This window comes from Bubalus kerabau, chromosome 7 (genome assembly GCF_029407905.1).
Source record: "Bubalus kerabau isolate K-KA32 ecotype Philippines breed swamp buffalo chromosome 7, PCC_UOA_SB_1v2, whole genome shotgun sequence".
Classification (NCBI taxonomy): domain Eukaryota; kingdom Metazoa; phylum Chordata; class Mammalia; order Artiodactyla; family Bovidae; genus Bubalus; species Bubalus kerabau.
The window spans coordinates 27810767-27826921 of record NC_073630.1 but is presented as its reverse complement, the minus strand read 5'-3'; the positions used below and the strand labels follow the sequence as shown (position 1 = coordinate 27826921).

At 39.2% G+C, this 16155-nt stretch overlaps 1 non-coding gene across 1 annotated transcript; it reads right to left on the bottom strand.

The window, feature by feature from the left end:
• Positions 1–339: 339 nt before the first annotated feature.
• Positions 340–411, bottom strand: TRNAC-GCA (transfer RNA cysteine (anticodon GCA)). The gene has a single exon. It is a non-coding gene; the product is annotated as a tRNA-Cys (tRNA).
• Positions 412–16155: the final 15744 nt, after the last annotated feature.

Genomic DNA, 16155 nt, shown 5'->3' with positions numbered 1-16155 from the left:
GAATAATGTTAATAAGAGAGTGTTGGTAAAATCTTTAAGGAGTAAGAGGAAGGGATTCAGGAGGGTAAATGACTGCAAACAAGTATAGGGCAGGTAAAATCTGACAACATGAGATACAAAGATGTATTTGTTTGTTTGTTTAAATAGGAGGTTGGGTGGATTGACCGGAAGCAGCAATAAGAAGGATGGTACTTCTTCCATCTCTTAGTAAGTGAAGTTGCTCAGTCGTGTACGACTCTTTGCAACCCCATGGACTGTAGCCCACCAGGCTTCTCTGTCCATGGGATTCTCCAGGCCAAGAATACTAGAGTGGGTTGCCATTTCCTTCTCCAGGGGATCTTCCCAACCCAGGGATCGAACCTGGGTCTCCTGCATTGCAGGCAGACGCTTTAACCTCTGAGCCACCAGGGAAGCCCCTCTTCCATCTCTAGGCCCAACAAAAAGAAGAAAACCCATCATGATGAAAGAGGGCTACAGAAGAAGCAATGTCTACAAGGGGACATTCGAGTTTGGTAATAGCAAGAGATAAAGGGAATATTTGCAGAAGAAAATGAAGATATGTGTATAATGGAAAGGTTTCAAAAGATCGAGAACAGTAGAAGGTAGGGTTAAAAAGACAGGGATGTACAGAGCCACATGAGGGATGATCTGGTCCTCTGGCAGATAACAGTCATAATGCTGTGAGCGTTTAGGGGAAGGAGGGAGGGGATGGAAAAATTCACCAGAAATTACTCAAAACTCTGGACTCTCACTTGAATCACAGCATCTGCATTGGAGCAATCTTCATCTTTGCACAAATACTATCAAAACTCTTGCCAAGGGCTGACCCACAAAGGGTACTCTTACCCTTAAAATGTAGGCTTCCCTTCCCTTCAGACTCTAAAGCGTTACTTGTTGCTGTGTGTGCTGTGCTCAGTCATGTCCAATGCTTTGTGACCCCATGGACTGTAGCCTGCCAGGCTCCTCTGTCCATGGGGACTCTCTAGGCAGGAATACTGGAGTGGGTTGCCAAGCCTTCCTTCAGGAGATCTTCCCAACCCAGGGATCAAACCCAGGTCTCCTGTACTGCAGGTGGATTCTTTACCATCTGAGCCACCAGGGAAGCCTTTACTTGTTGCTAGTTCATTGAAATGTTTTCATTACTTGAATTTTTTCATTGATTCAAACAATCCACAGAAGTTACTCAGTTAATCCAATGTATTACGTAGTAACCTGACATTACATTTATTTTTGGAAAAGTCTCCAGATGACTCTCAGAATTTTCTTCCTATTCTTTACTGAGTAATTAAATAATTAATTGTGGATCTCATTTACTTGTTCTTTTAGTACTTGCTTCAATTAGTCAGTCATTTAACTTAACTGTTCAGTCATTAAAATAGGCATTACTTGACCACCACAGGCAAAACATTACGCTAAGGACTATTTATTCCATTTATTCAGTCATGAATTTTGATGTGTTACTAGGAAGTAGCATATCATTGTGTTTAAGAACGGGGCCTCAGGGAGGCTTCCTTAGTGGTCCAGTGGTGAAGATTCTGCCCTCCCCTGTAGCGGGTATGGGTTCGATCTCTGGTTGGGTATGGGTTCAATCCCTGGTCGAGGATCTAAGATCCCAAGTACCTTGTGGCCAAAAAACCAAAACATAAAACAGATGCAATATTGTAACATATTCAATAAAGACTTTAAAAATAGTCCACATTCAAAAAGAAAAAAAAAATCTTATAGAATTGGGGCCCAGGATCTAACTATCTGGACCTGGACCCCAGATTCACTGCTGATGACTGAGTGACCTACCTTGTGTAAACACTCTTAGTTTCAATCTCTGCATTTGTAAAATGGAGTTAATAATATTAACAGTACCTAGATCATTTCACAACCTCTGAGCTAGGTACTGTTAATATTAAATACGCTAATACATGGAAAATATTCAGCCCAGTGACTTCTTGACTTCTAGATAACATATCCCACAGTATTACTTGCCATGGTGATTATAGTTACTGATTTCATCATCATTATTTTATCACAGTACAGTGAGAAAAGCCCTTGATCTATATTTGAATGTCAGCTGTGGAAACTATTTAATGTCTCTGAGATTTCCCTATCTGTAAAATGTATACCACAATACTAATTTCAACAGGATCATGAGAGGATTAAATTCTATGGTAAATATGCAAATGGCTAATATAAAGTAGGCATATAGTAAGTATTAGTTTCCTTCCCTCTCATTTACAACTATTAATGTGAAACCTAGATATATTTCCAAAGACAACACTCTCCTTCACTGGTTGCTTAGCCTTCAGAGCATAATACAAGTACAGACAAGTATCCAATGAAGTTTTTACAAATCTAAGAGGCAAGTATCACTAAGCAGAGAGGAATAGAGAGTCACTTCCTTTTGAAATAAGAATTTCTGTAAGCACCTATCTTCCTTTAGTATTAAAAATTTTACCTAGTACATGGAGGCAGAGAAATATGATCCAAGGTAGGTACTGGAGTTTTATATAAAGTACTCTGGTTTGCCCTATTAGAGGCAGAAGAAAATATTTTTTCAAGAGACAGAGTGGAAAATTTCCAAAGCATCATTGAATGACTTCTGCCTGAAACGACACAACTTTCCATCCCTTTATTCTCTTACTTCGACCAGTTGAACAGCTTTCTTCCAATTTCCAACCAGCCCTGTGATAATGCCATCCCAGAAAGGCACTATCAGATTCAAGGAAGTATCATGATTCCCCACATCATTCAAGTAAAATCAAAATGGAGGAGACACTTCTAAGTGCTCACATTCTAAGCCATGACACTGAAGAGAATATCATGTCTAAGAACACTGTGAATGACTAATGCGGCGGGGTAATGAGCTGGCTACCGGGCATCCAGCAATGAATAGGTTATAGGCAAAGGGCCGGTGATGGTAAAGGAGCTGAAGTAATCAAGACACAACCAGGAGCAAACGCTGTATCAAACTTGGAGATGACTTGTACCTGGGGATACTAAGGAGAAGAAAGACTGTAGGATAGTTTCTACATTTCTGGCTTGGATGACAAGGTAAGTAGCGATATAATTCACTGACAGAAAACAAGATGGATAGATATTTGGTTTCTGTTCCTCTTTTTCTTCAAAGGAGGCAAAAATGGAGAGAGAATATATTTTGTGTTGGTATTACTAAATATACCACTTGAGAACTCAGGGGGAAAGACTGGATCTATTAACTGCTGAGTTAAATCAACATACACACTGGAGATAGAGCAATGGGAACAGATGAGAGCGGCCAACCCAGGAGACGGTGTCCCTCCCTGCTTCTTCCTTGTCATTCACAGTTATGCAAAACAGTAACATTAAGATGGAGAGTCATCTTCAGACAGTTCTACTGCACTCTCAGTAATGTAAACTATATGGTGGCCAAGAATAAAATGGTCCTTTGAGCACTCTCTTATCCCAGCTCTGTGCATTATTTCTCTCATTTTCTCTAGCTAATGAAGAGCAGAATCAACCCAACACTAAATATACCATGTACTTGATAAGTAGTATTTTAAGGCCTAAACTAATTGACTCCTGATAAGGGAAGATATTTCCTCAACACTTCTAAAGATTCTATACCACGTCCAAAATTCCCAACAGTGGTAGATCTGTGGACCAATCCAGCAGAAAGTCAAACTGAAGGAACTAGGTCAAAAGTTTAGTACTATTCTTTCTGGGCAGCAGGAATTTTGAGTTATATTTTCCCCCAGATTTTTTTCTACTTTTCTCTATTAAAAAATACTCATAATAAATACGCATTGCTTTAATAATCAGGAAAAAAATTTAATGAAGTCAGTCTGGCAAAATCTTCCAGATAGCCAAAGACGCTGGCGGAGTCAGCTGAAAAGGAGTTTCATGAAAATCACTGGGGGATATGCTCAGCACAGAATTACTGGATAGCTGAAGAAGACTAAAGCAGGGAACGTCATCAACTAGCAAGTACTCTCAAGGTCCTGTTTTTGTTTTATGAAATATGGTCAAGACCTCCCAGAAGAGCCTGTAACAAACATAACCTTCAAAACAGGAATTATTCATCTAATGATTTCTGCAGGCAGCAAAAATGAGTCCTTCCTCTGCAGAAGTAATTTTCTGCAAGGCAAGTTAAATTTATGGCATTATGTCAGTTTCATAAGCCAGGAACTTTGAATCTATCTAGAAGAGACAAACTAAGGGCCACTTTGCATCCAGAAGAAACTGAAATGTAATGGCGATATCCTTCCAATGGAAAGAATTCTTCATTTTTGTTTTCAAGCACATATAGTCTCATTACATTATAGAAATGGAATGGTTCAGTGATAGTTGTTTAGACTTGGCTTCATGAGTTAACCAATAGTGCAAGACAAAAGCAAAAAGAGCTACTATTACTCAGAATTAAGAGAATGAAAATCACTGCTCCTTCGTTCAAGCTGTTTTCTTTCTTTTGAGACACAGCACAACATCAATTTCAAGTTAAAATGAAGTGTTACACTTCAATAAAGTTGGAAACCAAATACTGAACTTATAGTACACAATTGAGTGAGCAGCCTACAAATGGAAGGAAAATAGGAAGGTTTTTTTGCCTATGTTTATTTGCCAAAATGAAAAGAAATTCAAAGCCATCAAGCACTTACATACCATGTCTAGCATTTAACACAATATTTTTACACAGCAACAGAAGTAAAAACACAGTTTGGTGTACCGCCAAGGAGGATGTAAAATAGCGCATTTCCATCCCCTCATTAGATGGCCTGATCCACCAGCAAAGGCCACCACATAAACCAGGATGAGGCTCAGACCACCGCCAAGTCCTAAATGAGCGTCTTCGTTCCTAGGAAGCTTTGGCTCAAATATCACACATGGTTGGTGAAAACTAGAAAAGCGGATTGACTTTTCTCTATAAAAAGAACCATCATAAATGCTGGAAAGTGTCTTGATTCTTTTCATCAATGGGGAATGAATTATAATTAAGGAAGCATCCCTTTCTTCAGACACATTTCTTTACGCTTCTTAAGCTATATGAGAACAGTATCGCCCTGTCCACAGAAATCTCTGTGGACACACAACGTCCAGCCTTACATTTCTGTCCCTTACTTGTTTGTTTAGCCACAAACTTATCCAGAAGCCTATGCGTTACTTTGTTCTCTTTCCAAGATGCACTTCCAAGCTTATTTGGAATCATTTCAAGCCCTGATAAGGGCAGTTAAATTTAACTGGAAAGGTTTGAGAAGCCTGAAAGAAGAAATCATGGAAGAAAATGAGAAGCTGTTTTTAGGAAGAAGTTGCTTGAAAAAAGGTGAACACAGATATTCACATTGTATCAAATGCCATGAAATGTGTTTTAACAGTTGAAGCAGTAAATTTTATGTTATGTGGATTTTACAACAACAACAAAAATAGCTCAAATAAAAGGAAAAAAAAATATTTCACCACAGACTGACAGCATCTCAGAATTATAAATAACTTTAAGTGTTGTCTAGGCAAATGTTTTTTAAGTTGCTGGCAGCAACCACTGTGTAAGTCATGAAGTCAGCTTACATAAGACCAACATATTTTCACAAAATGATAGAAGAGAGAACCTCTGAGTATGTCACAGAGAATAAGGGCAAGTATAGTTTAATGAAACCGTGCTTCAGTTGTGTGTGTGTGCTTGTGCTTATGTACTGAGTTGTAATATAAAATGTATTTCTTACCGTATGTTACAGTTTTAAAAGTTAGAGGTATCTAGACTGACCCAATTTTTCATCTTATGCAAATATAACTTCCTCAAATTTCTGACCCTTACATTAAAGATGCAAAGTAGAAGATTCTAGGTTTACCAGTGGTTGAGTACAAAAATGACAATAGACCTAACTAATAAAATCAGATATAGACAAATACCAAGATCATGGGCATGTCCAATTCTGACATAAGTATAAAACTGTAGGACTGATGTTGACTAGTAGATAGCCTGTGTGATCTGTCATCTATAAAAATGACTCAGGATGTGAAGTTGAAAAATGCAGGACAAGTCATTTCCATGCCAAGGAACACAACAGGATAGAAATGAAGTCATAAGGCTTTTTAAGATTTAAAGAAAGCAAAATCTCTTAGGGGAAAAGTAACTGGAATTCTGCAGAAATTATTTCAATTAAACTGTGTGACAAATATTCTGGGGTTCAAGGAAATGAAAATGTAGTAGGAAAATATAAAGCCACTAGAAGTGATTTTTCTTATTTATATGCAATCCTAACAAAAACTATATGGAATATTTCTGTCTCTGTAGTACGGGAAAACAAAAGTATATGCCCTAGGGAAATAATGAGAAGGAAAACAAGAATGGTATAAAATAGGCAATTCTTTGCACAGAAAATTATAGTGAATTTCTTCTAAAAATATTAGGTAAAATTTTAAAAGATAACAAGCAAGAAAGGAGAAAGAGAAGTCACTAGTAATTTCCATATTTACACATGGTATTTAGCTCTTTCAGATAGTGAAATAGCTACTAAGTAGTTCATGTGGGTACAGACACACTTTGAGTAGCCACAGATGACAATGAGAGTGGCTAAGGTGGCAAATTTGGGGGAAAATGGCTAAATTATGGGGCTTCCCTGGTGGCTCAGATGATAAAGAATCTGCCTGCAATGCAGGAGTACCAGGTTCAATTCCTGGGTCAGGAAGATCCCCTGAAGAAGGAATGGCAACCCACTCTAGTATTCTTGCCTGGAGAATCCCATGGACAGAGGAGCTTGGTGGGCTACATCCATAGCGTCGCATACACTTAAAATGATTACAGGATCTAACTTCTTAGCTATGTTCCTTCCGAAAACATACAGTAAATCATTTCATTTATTTCCCTGAAGGAAAAGTCTTATAGAGAAAACAATTTACAAATGTTTAGAAACCATCAGCTCAGATACTGGAAAACTAACAAAAAGCAATCTACCTTCATGCACAATCATGGTGAATACAAATCTAGACTAATGTATTGCAATTCTGGCCCCAGGGATCTAAGAAACATATAATGGAGTTTGAGAAAATCTATAGAGTTGGACATTTCTAAACCAATTAAAATTTGATATAATGTTAAATATTTTCAAAAAATTGATCAAGTATAGTAAGTGTTATCTTTATCTTCAATACCACTGAATATTAAGTGAGGTAAACTATTCAGTGAAAGTCAAAGTTATCTTAACCTCAAATTCTTACTGGTCTGTCATAATAACTAGGACATCTCAGTCAACAATAGGGTTTTTGTTCTGCAGCATTCACCTTTTTATAGATAAGATGTTTCAACACATATGCCCATTCTTCCTGATCTTCTGAGACTCACTAGGCACTCCTGGCACAGAAAACACAGACCTTACTTCTGGTCTAAGTCACTCATCAATGAGAGCCAGATGCTTTCCTGAAAGATATGACAAAGGAGAAAATGCAATACATCATAAAATAATATTTACCCTATAAACAGTAGGGTACCAACAAGAACTTCCTGAAAATCTAGAATTAAAATTTTCTGCTTCCAGAAACGCTGAAAATAAAAACCTAAAAGCAAAGACCTTTATGCAAGAGAACCTTTTCTTTTGTACTGAAAATAATTTCTTGGCAGCACTCATAAACATTCCAGAATTTCTCCCAGACAAAGGAGGTTTTACTGTGGCTTAAGAAGCTCTGCAGTAAGGATATTCAAGCAAACTGTACTTGAAAGCAGTTAAGAGAAATCACCACTTAACCTACTCAGAAAAAAAAAAAAAATCTTGGGGGAAAAGGAAAACACTATCACCATCTGAAAAGTAAAGCGATCGATTATTTCTAAATGACTAAAATGGCTACCTAAAGAAGTAACCGAAGTGACATAAGAGAGTAATTGAGGAATCTAAAACATCAAAATTCCAATTTATATGATTTAGAGATGCAAAGGGCTTCCCTGGCAACTCAAAGATAAAGAATCTGGCTGTCAGTGCAGGAGACACAAGAGACACGAATTCAATTCCTGGGTCAGGAAGATCCCCTGGAGGAGATCTTTGATCTCCTTTCCTTTGAGGAAATGGCAACCCAGTCCAGTATTCTTGCCTGGGAAATCCCATGGACAGAGGAGCCTGGCGGGCTACAGTCTACGCAATCACAAAAGAGTCAGATGTGACTTAGCGACTAACAACAACAACAGTCAAAATGTGATCATATATTGAAAAGGTGAAAACTATACCCCCCTCCTAAAGAAGAAACTTAATGTCTAATTTATAATGATTCTTATGGAAAAATTATGAATAACCAGCATGGAGTCAATTTTAAAGGAAAAAAACAAAAGATCAAATTATGTCAAATGTTTTCTTCTAGTAAAACTTAACCAGCAGGATACATGCATCTGGCTTTGATGGATAAACAGTCCCCTGGCTTACCCTCCAGCAGCTATAAAACTGAACAAAATATGTGAAAGAAAGAAAAAAAAAAACCATGAAAGAAAAAAAAAAGAAAAAGAAAAAACTTTGTTCTCATTAGAGGACAGCACAGGACTGAGATACTGAAATGATCAAATTAATTTATAAATCATTTAATTGCTTGCCTCTTCAAAGAAAGATTAAGAAGATCAGGACACTTAATAATGTAACATTAATAATGTCCAGTGTCTAAAAATATGCCAAGAAGCAGGCATATGTTACCCATAAGTGAGGAGAAATTTCAGTCAATAAAAATAGACCGAGAAATTAGAGAACTTTTAAAACAAAGCTATTATAAATATGCTCTGCATGCTCAGGGATTAAAGAAAGCATAAAATGATGAGAAAAACAAAAGCTATAAAAATAAAGTGGAAGTTTTAAGAGATGAAAAACACAATCTGAAATGACATTTTAACTGGATGAGTATAAAAATGGATTAGACACTGCAGAAGAAAATTTCAGTGAATCTGAAGTCACAGCAACAAAAGCAATTAAAACAAAACCATAAGAACAAGATAAAAAATTGAACAGAAACACAGTGACTCGTTGAACAAAAAAATACATATGGTCAAAATGTTTCAAATTTAATGAGAACTATAAACCTAGAGATTCCAAACACTCAAAAAACTGGAAAAAGGGAAAACATGAAGGAAATCCAAATAAGATACATTATAATCATATCACTGCTGCTGCTGCTGCTAAGTCACTTCAGTAGTGTCCGACTCTGTGCGACCCCATAGATGGCAGCCTACCAGGCTCCCCGTCCCTGGGATTCTCCAGGCAAGAACACAGGAGTGGGTTGCCATTTACTTCTCCAATGCATGAAAGTGAAAAGGGAAAGTGAAGTCGCTCACTCGTGTCTGACTCCTAGAGACCCCATGGACTGCAGCCTATCAGGCTCCTCTGTCCATGGGATTTTCCAGGCAAGAGTACTGGAGTGGGGTGCCAAATCATATCACTAGAAACTAGTTATAAGGAGAAATAATTAAATCAGCTAGGACAAAAAATTACAATTCATACAGAGATAACAATGACCAATGAATTTTTGTCAGCAACTCTTCAAACTGCAATATAGTGAAACTGCATCTTTAAATGCACACCAATTGGAAAGGAAAAAATGAAGCAGTCATTACTCTCAGACAACATGATTAAGTATGAAGAAAATTATAAGGAAGCTCCAAAATATTATTAGAACTAATGAGTAAGTTTAGAAAGATAGCAAGATATGTGGGTAAAAGGTAAAAATCAGTTGTATTTCTGCTATTTTCAACAATTAGAAAATAAAATCTTCTAACTTCCATTTTTCAGAAAATAATTAAATACATTAAATGTAATAAAATAGGTGTAAGACCTGTAAATTGAAAACTACTTAGAAGCAATAATAGAATTTAAGGATTTCTAAAAATATGGATCGAAAGACTTATTTTTAAGATGGAAAATATTTTCTAATTGATCTATAGATTCAATGTAATTCCAATCAAAATACTATTAGACTTTTCAGAGAAATTGATAAACTGATTTAAAAATGTATATGGAAATTCAAAGGACAATTCTGAAAAAAAAAAAAAAAAGCTGCAGGAATACTACTACCAGTTTTTGAAACTTATTATGAGTGCACATTAATAAGACAATGTGATATTCATAGACATAGCAATGAAACAGACTAGAGAGTCCAGAAACAGACACATTCTTGAAAGGTCAACTGATTTTATACAAATGAGAGGAGATTGCAGAGTCAGACACAACTGAACAACTGAACAACAACATAAGAAAAAGTACTTTGAAACATATTATTTACCTAAAAAGAAAATCTAAAACTGTAAAAACTTTTATAAGAAAATATAAGAGAAAATCTTCAAGGTAGGCAAAATTTCCAGAAATAGGTCAACATAAAGTACCATCAGAAAGTAAACAATGAAAAATCGTAGTAACTGTGATTTTAAAATTCTGTTGGAGAAGACTCTTGAGAGTCCCTTGGACTACAAGGAGATCCAATCAGTCCATCCTAAAGGAGATCAGTCGTGGGTGTTCATTGGAAGGACTGATGTTGAAGCTGAAACTCCAACACTTTGGCCATCTGATGCGAAGACCTGAGTCATTAGAAAAGACCCTGATGCTGGGAAAGATTGAGGGCAGGAGAAGGGGACAACAGAAGATGAGATGGTTGGATGGCATCATCGACTTGATGGACATGGGTTTGGGTGTACTTTGGGAGTTGGTGATGGACAGGGAGGCCTGGCGTGCTGCGGTTCATGGGGTCGAAAAGAGTCCAACACGACTGAGCAACTGAACTGAACTTCCAAAGAAACAAAGAATTGCAAATGAAGCAACTGACAAAGGATTAATCTCCAAAATATACAAGCAGTTCATGCACCTCAATATCAGTAAAACAAAGAACCCAATGAAAAAATGAGTGGAAGACCCAAACACGTATTTTTTCCCAAAGAAGACACACAGATGGTCAACAAACACATGAAAAAATGCTCAACATTGCTCATTATTAGAGAAATGCAAATCAAAACTACAATGAGAGGTATCCCTTCACACCAGTCAGATTGGCCATCATCTAAAAGTCTATAAACAATAAATGCTGGAAAGTATGTTCAGCAAACAGAACCCTCCAACAGTGTTGGTGGGAATGTAAACCGATACAACCACTAGGGAGAATGGTATGAAGGTTCCTTAAAAAACTAAAAATACAGCTACTATATGAGCCAGCAATCCTACTCCTGGGCATACATCCAGAGAAAAACCACAATTCAAAAAGACACATGTAACTCAATGTTCACTGCAGCACTATTTACAATAGCTAGAACACAGAAGCAACCTAGATGTCCATCAACAAAAAAAAGCATAAAAAGTTGTGACACATATATACAATGGAATATTACTCCGTCATAAAAAAGAACAAATTTGAGTCAGTTGAACTGAAGTAGACAAACCTAGAGCTTGTTGTACGGCATGAAGTTAAGTCAGAAAGAGAAAAACAAATATTGTATATTAAAGCATATATATGGAATCAATAAAGATGATACTGATGAACATATCTGCAGGCAAGACTAGAGATGCAGACATAGAGAATGGACTTGTAGACACAGTGAGGGAAGGAGTTGCTGCTGCTGCTGCTAAGTCGCTTCAGTCATGTCTGACTCTGTGCGACCCCACAGATGGCAGCCCACCAGGCTCCCTCATCCCTGGGATTCTCCAGGCAAGAGGGACAAATTGAGAGAGTAGCATTGAATAGATACATTGGAGAGGGTGGGACAAATTGAGAGAGTAGCATTGAATAGATACATTACCATGTGTGAAACAGCTAGTGGGAAGCTGCTATATAACACAAGGAGCTCTACCTGGTGCTCTGTGATGACCTGGAGGGGTGGGATGGAATGCATACTTAATCATTCCATTTGTATTAAAGTCTAGAAAAGGCAATAGGGAGTTCATGATCTGAGCCACAGTCAGCTCCCAGTCTTGTTTTTGCTGACTGTATAGAGCTTCTCCACGTTTGGCTACAAAGCATATAATCAATCTGATTTCGGTGTTGACCTTCTGGTGATGTCCATGTGTAGCGTCTTCTCTTGTATTGTTGGAAGAGGGTGTTTGCTATGACCAGTGCATTCTCTTGGCAAAACTCTATTAGCCTTTGCCCTGCTTCATTCTGTACACCAAAGCCAAATTTCCCTGTTACTCCAGGTGTTTCTTGGCTTCCTACTTTTGCATTCTGGTCCCCTATAATGAAAAGGACATCTTTTTGGGTGTTGGTTCTACAAGGTCTTGCAGGTCTTTACAGAACCGCTCAACTTCAGCTTCTTCAGCATTACTGCTCAGGGTATAGATTGGATTACCATGATACTGAATGGTTTGCCTTGGAAACGAACAGAGACCATTTTGTCATTTTTTGAAATTGATCTAAGTACTGCATTTCGGACTCTTTTGTTGACTATGACAGCTACTCCATTTCTTCTAAGGGATTTTTGCCCACAGTAGTAGATACAATGGTCATCTGATTTAAATTCACCCATTCCAGTCCATGTTAGTTCACTGATTCCTAAAATGTCGACGTTCACTCATGCCATCTCCTGTTTGACTACTTCCAATTTGCCTTGATTAATGGACCTAACATTCCAGGTACCTATGCAATATTGCTCTTTGCAGCATCAGACCTTGCTTCCATCACCAGTCACATCTACAACTGGGTATTGTTTTTGCTTTGGCTCCATCAAAATTCTCCAAGCCAGGCTTCAGCAATACGTGAACCGTGAACTTTCTGATGTTCAAGCTGGTTTTAGAAAAGGCAGAGGAACCAGAGATCAAATTGCCAACCTCCGCTGGATCATGGAAAAAGCAAGAGAGTTCCAGAAAAACATCTATTTCTGCTTTATTGACTATGCCAAAGCCTTTGACTGTGTGGATCACAATAAACTGGAAAATTCTGAAAAAGATGGGAATACCAGACCACCTGACCTGTCCCCTGAGAAATCTGTATGCAGGTCAGGAAGCAACAGTTAGAACTGGACATGGAACAACAGACTGGTTCCAAATAGGAAAAGGAGTACATCAAGGCTGTATATTGTCACCCTGCTTATTTAACTTCTATGCAGAGTACATCATGAGAAACTCTGGACTGGAAGAAACACAAGCTGGAATCAAGATTGCTGGGAGAAATCTCAATAACCTCAGATATGCAGATGACAGCACCCTTATGGCAGAAAGTGAAGAGGAACTCAAAAGCCTCTTGATGAAAGTGAAAGAGGAGAGTGAAAAGGTTGGCTTAAAACTCAACATTCAGAAAACGAAGATCATGACATCTGGTCCCATCACTTCATGGGAAATAGATGGGGAAACCGTGGAAACAGTGTCAGACTTTATTTTGGGGGGCTCCACAATCACTGCAGATGGTGACTGCAGCCATGAAATTAAAAGACGCTTACTCCTTGGAAAGAAAGTTATGACCAACCTAGACAGCATATTCAAAAGCAGAGACATTACTTTGCCAACAAAGGTTCATCTAGTCAAGGCTATGGTTTTTCCTGTGGTCATGTATGGATATGAGAGTTGGACTGTGAAGAAGGCTGAGCGCTCAAGAATTGATGCTTTTGAACTGTGGTGTTGGAGAAGACTCTTGAGAGTCCCTTGGACTGCAAGGAGATCCAACCAGTCCATTCTGAAGGAGATCAGCCCTGGGATTTCTTTGGAGGAAATGATACTGAAGCAGAAACTCCAGTACTTTGGCCACCTCATGTGAAGAGTTGACTCATTGGAAAAGACTCTGATGCTGGGAGGGATTGGGGGCAGGAGGAGAAGGGGACGACAGAGGATGAGATGGCTGGATGGCATCACTGACTCGATGGACATGAGTCTGAGTGAACTCTGAGAGTTTGTGATGGACAGGGAGGCCTGGCGTGCTGCAATTCACGGGGTCGCAAAGAGTCAGACATGACTGAGTGACTGAACTGAACTGAACTTCATTCTTTCTGGAGTTATTTCTCCACTGATCTCCAGTAGCATATTGGGCACCTACCGACCTGGGGAGTTCATCTTTCAGTGTCCTATCTTTTTGCCTTTTCATACTGTTCATTGGGTTCTCAAGGCAAGAAGACTGAAGTGGTTTGACATTCCCTTCTCCAGTGGAACACATTTTGTCAGACCTCCCCACAATGACCTGTCCATCTTGGGTGGCCCTACATGGCATGGCTCATAGCTTCACTGAGTTAGACTAAGCTGTGGTCCATGTGATTAGATTGGTTAGTTTTCTGTGATTGTGGTTTTCAGTCTGTCTGCCCTCTGATGGTGAAGGATTAGAGGCTTAAGGAAGCTTCCTGATGGGAAAGACTGAAAGGAAGGAAAGGGGAAAACTGGGTCTTGTTTAGACCATACTCAGTAAATCTTTAATCCAATTTTCTGTTGATGGATGGAGCTGTGTTTCCTCCCTGCTATTTACCTGGGCCAAACTATGGTGGAGGAAATGAAGATAATGGTGACCCCCCATGGGAAGATAAAGGTCCCATGCATGCACTGCTGCACTCTGTGCCCCAACCCTGCAGCAGGCCACCACCAACCCATGCCACCGCTGGAGACTCCTAGACACTCGCAGGCAAGTCTGGGTCAGTGTCTTGTGGGGTCAGTACTCCCTTCTCCTGGGTCCTGGTTCACACACGGTTCTGTTAGTGCCCTCCAAGACTCTATTTCCCAGTCCTGTGTAAGTTCTGGCAGCTCTATGGTGGGGTTAATGGCGACCTCCTTCAAGAGGGTTTATGCCATACCCAAGTCTGCTGCACCCAGAACCCCTGCCCCTGCAGCAGGCCACTGCTGACCTATGCCTCCATAGGAGATGCTCAAACACAGTTCTCTCTCAGTCTCTGTGGAGTCCGGGGTCCTGGTGTGCATAAGGTTTGTTTGAGCCCTCTGAGCGTCTCTGGCAGTGATGGGGTTTGATTCTAAATGCCAATTTGGCCCTCCTACTGTCTTGCTGGGGCTTCTCCTTTGCCTTTGGGCATGGAGTATCTCCTCACAGCCGCTTCAGTGCCTACTGTCTTACTGGGGTTTCTCTGAACTTGGACGTGCGGTATCTCCTCACTGCCGCTCCAGTGAAGTGCAGCCACGGCTCCTGACGTTGGACGTAGGGTATCTCATGGCCACTTGCTCCAGCGCTGCACAGCTGCTGCTTGCTCCAGTGACCTAAATCAAATCTCTTACGATTATAGAGTGGAAATGAGAAACATTTAAGGGACTAGATCTGATACACAGAGTGCCTGAAGAACTATGGACGGAATTTTATGACATTGTAGAGGAGACAGGGATCAAGACCGTCCCCAAGGGAAAAAAAAAATGCAAAAAAGCAAAATGGCTTTGTGAGGAGGTCTTACAAATAGCTGTGAAAAGAAGAGAAGCAAAAGGCAAAGGAGAAAAGGAAAGATATACCCATTTAAATTCAGAGTTCCAAAGAATAGCAAGGAGAGGTAAGAAAGCCTTCTTCAGTGATCAGTGCAAAGAAATAGAAGAAAACAAAAGAATGAGAAAGACCATGCAGCAGTGGTCATAGGACTGGAAAAGGTCAGTTTTTATTCCAATTCCAAAGAAAGGCAATGCCAAAGAATGTTCAAACTCCTGCATAATTTCTCTTCAAGAAAATTAAAAATACCAAGGGAACACTTCATGCAAAGACTGGCTCGATAAAGGACAGAAATGGTATGGACCTAACAGAAGCAAAAGATATAAAGAAGAGGTGGCAAGAATACAAAAAAGATCTTCATGACCCAGATAATCACGACGGTGTGATCACTAACCTAGAGCCAGACATCCTGGAATGTGAAGTCAAGTGGGCCTTAGAGAGCATCATTATGAACAAAGCTAGTGGAGGTGATGGAATTCCAGTTGAGCTATTTCAAATCCTAAAATATGATGCTGTGAAAGTGCTGCACTCAATATGCCAGCAAATTTGGAAAACTCAGCAGTGGCCACAGGACTAAAAAGGTCAGTTTTTATTCCAATTCAGAAGAAAGGCAATGCCAAAGAATGCTCAAACCACTGCACACCTGTACTCATCTCACAAGCTAGTAAAGTAATGCTCAAAATTCTCCAAGCCAGGCTTTAATAATACATGAACTGTGAACTTCCAGATGTTCAAGCTGGTTTTTCAAAAGGCAGAGGAACCAGAGATCAAATTGCCAACATCTGCTGGATCATCGAAAAAGCAAGAGAGTTCCAGAAAAACATCTATTTCTGCTTTATTGACTATGCCAAA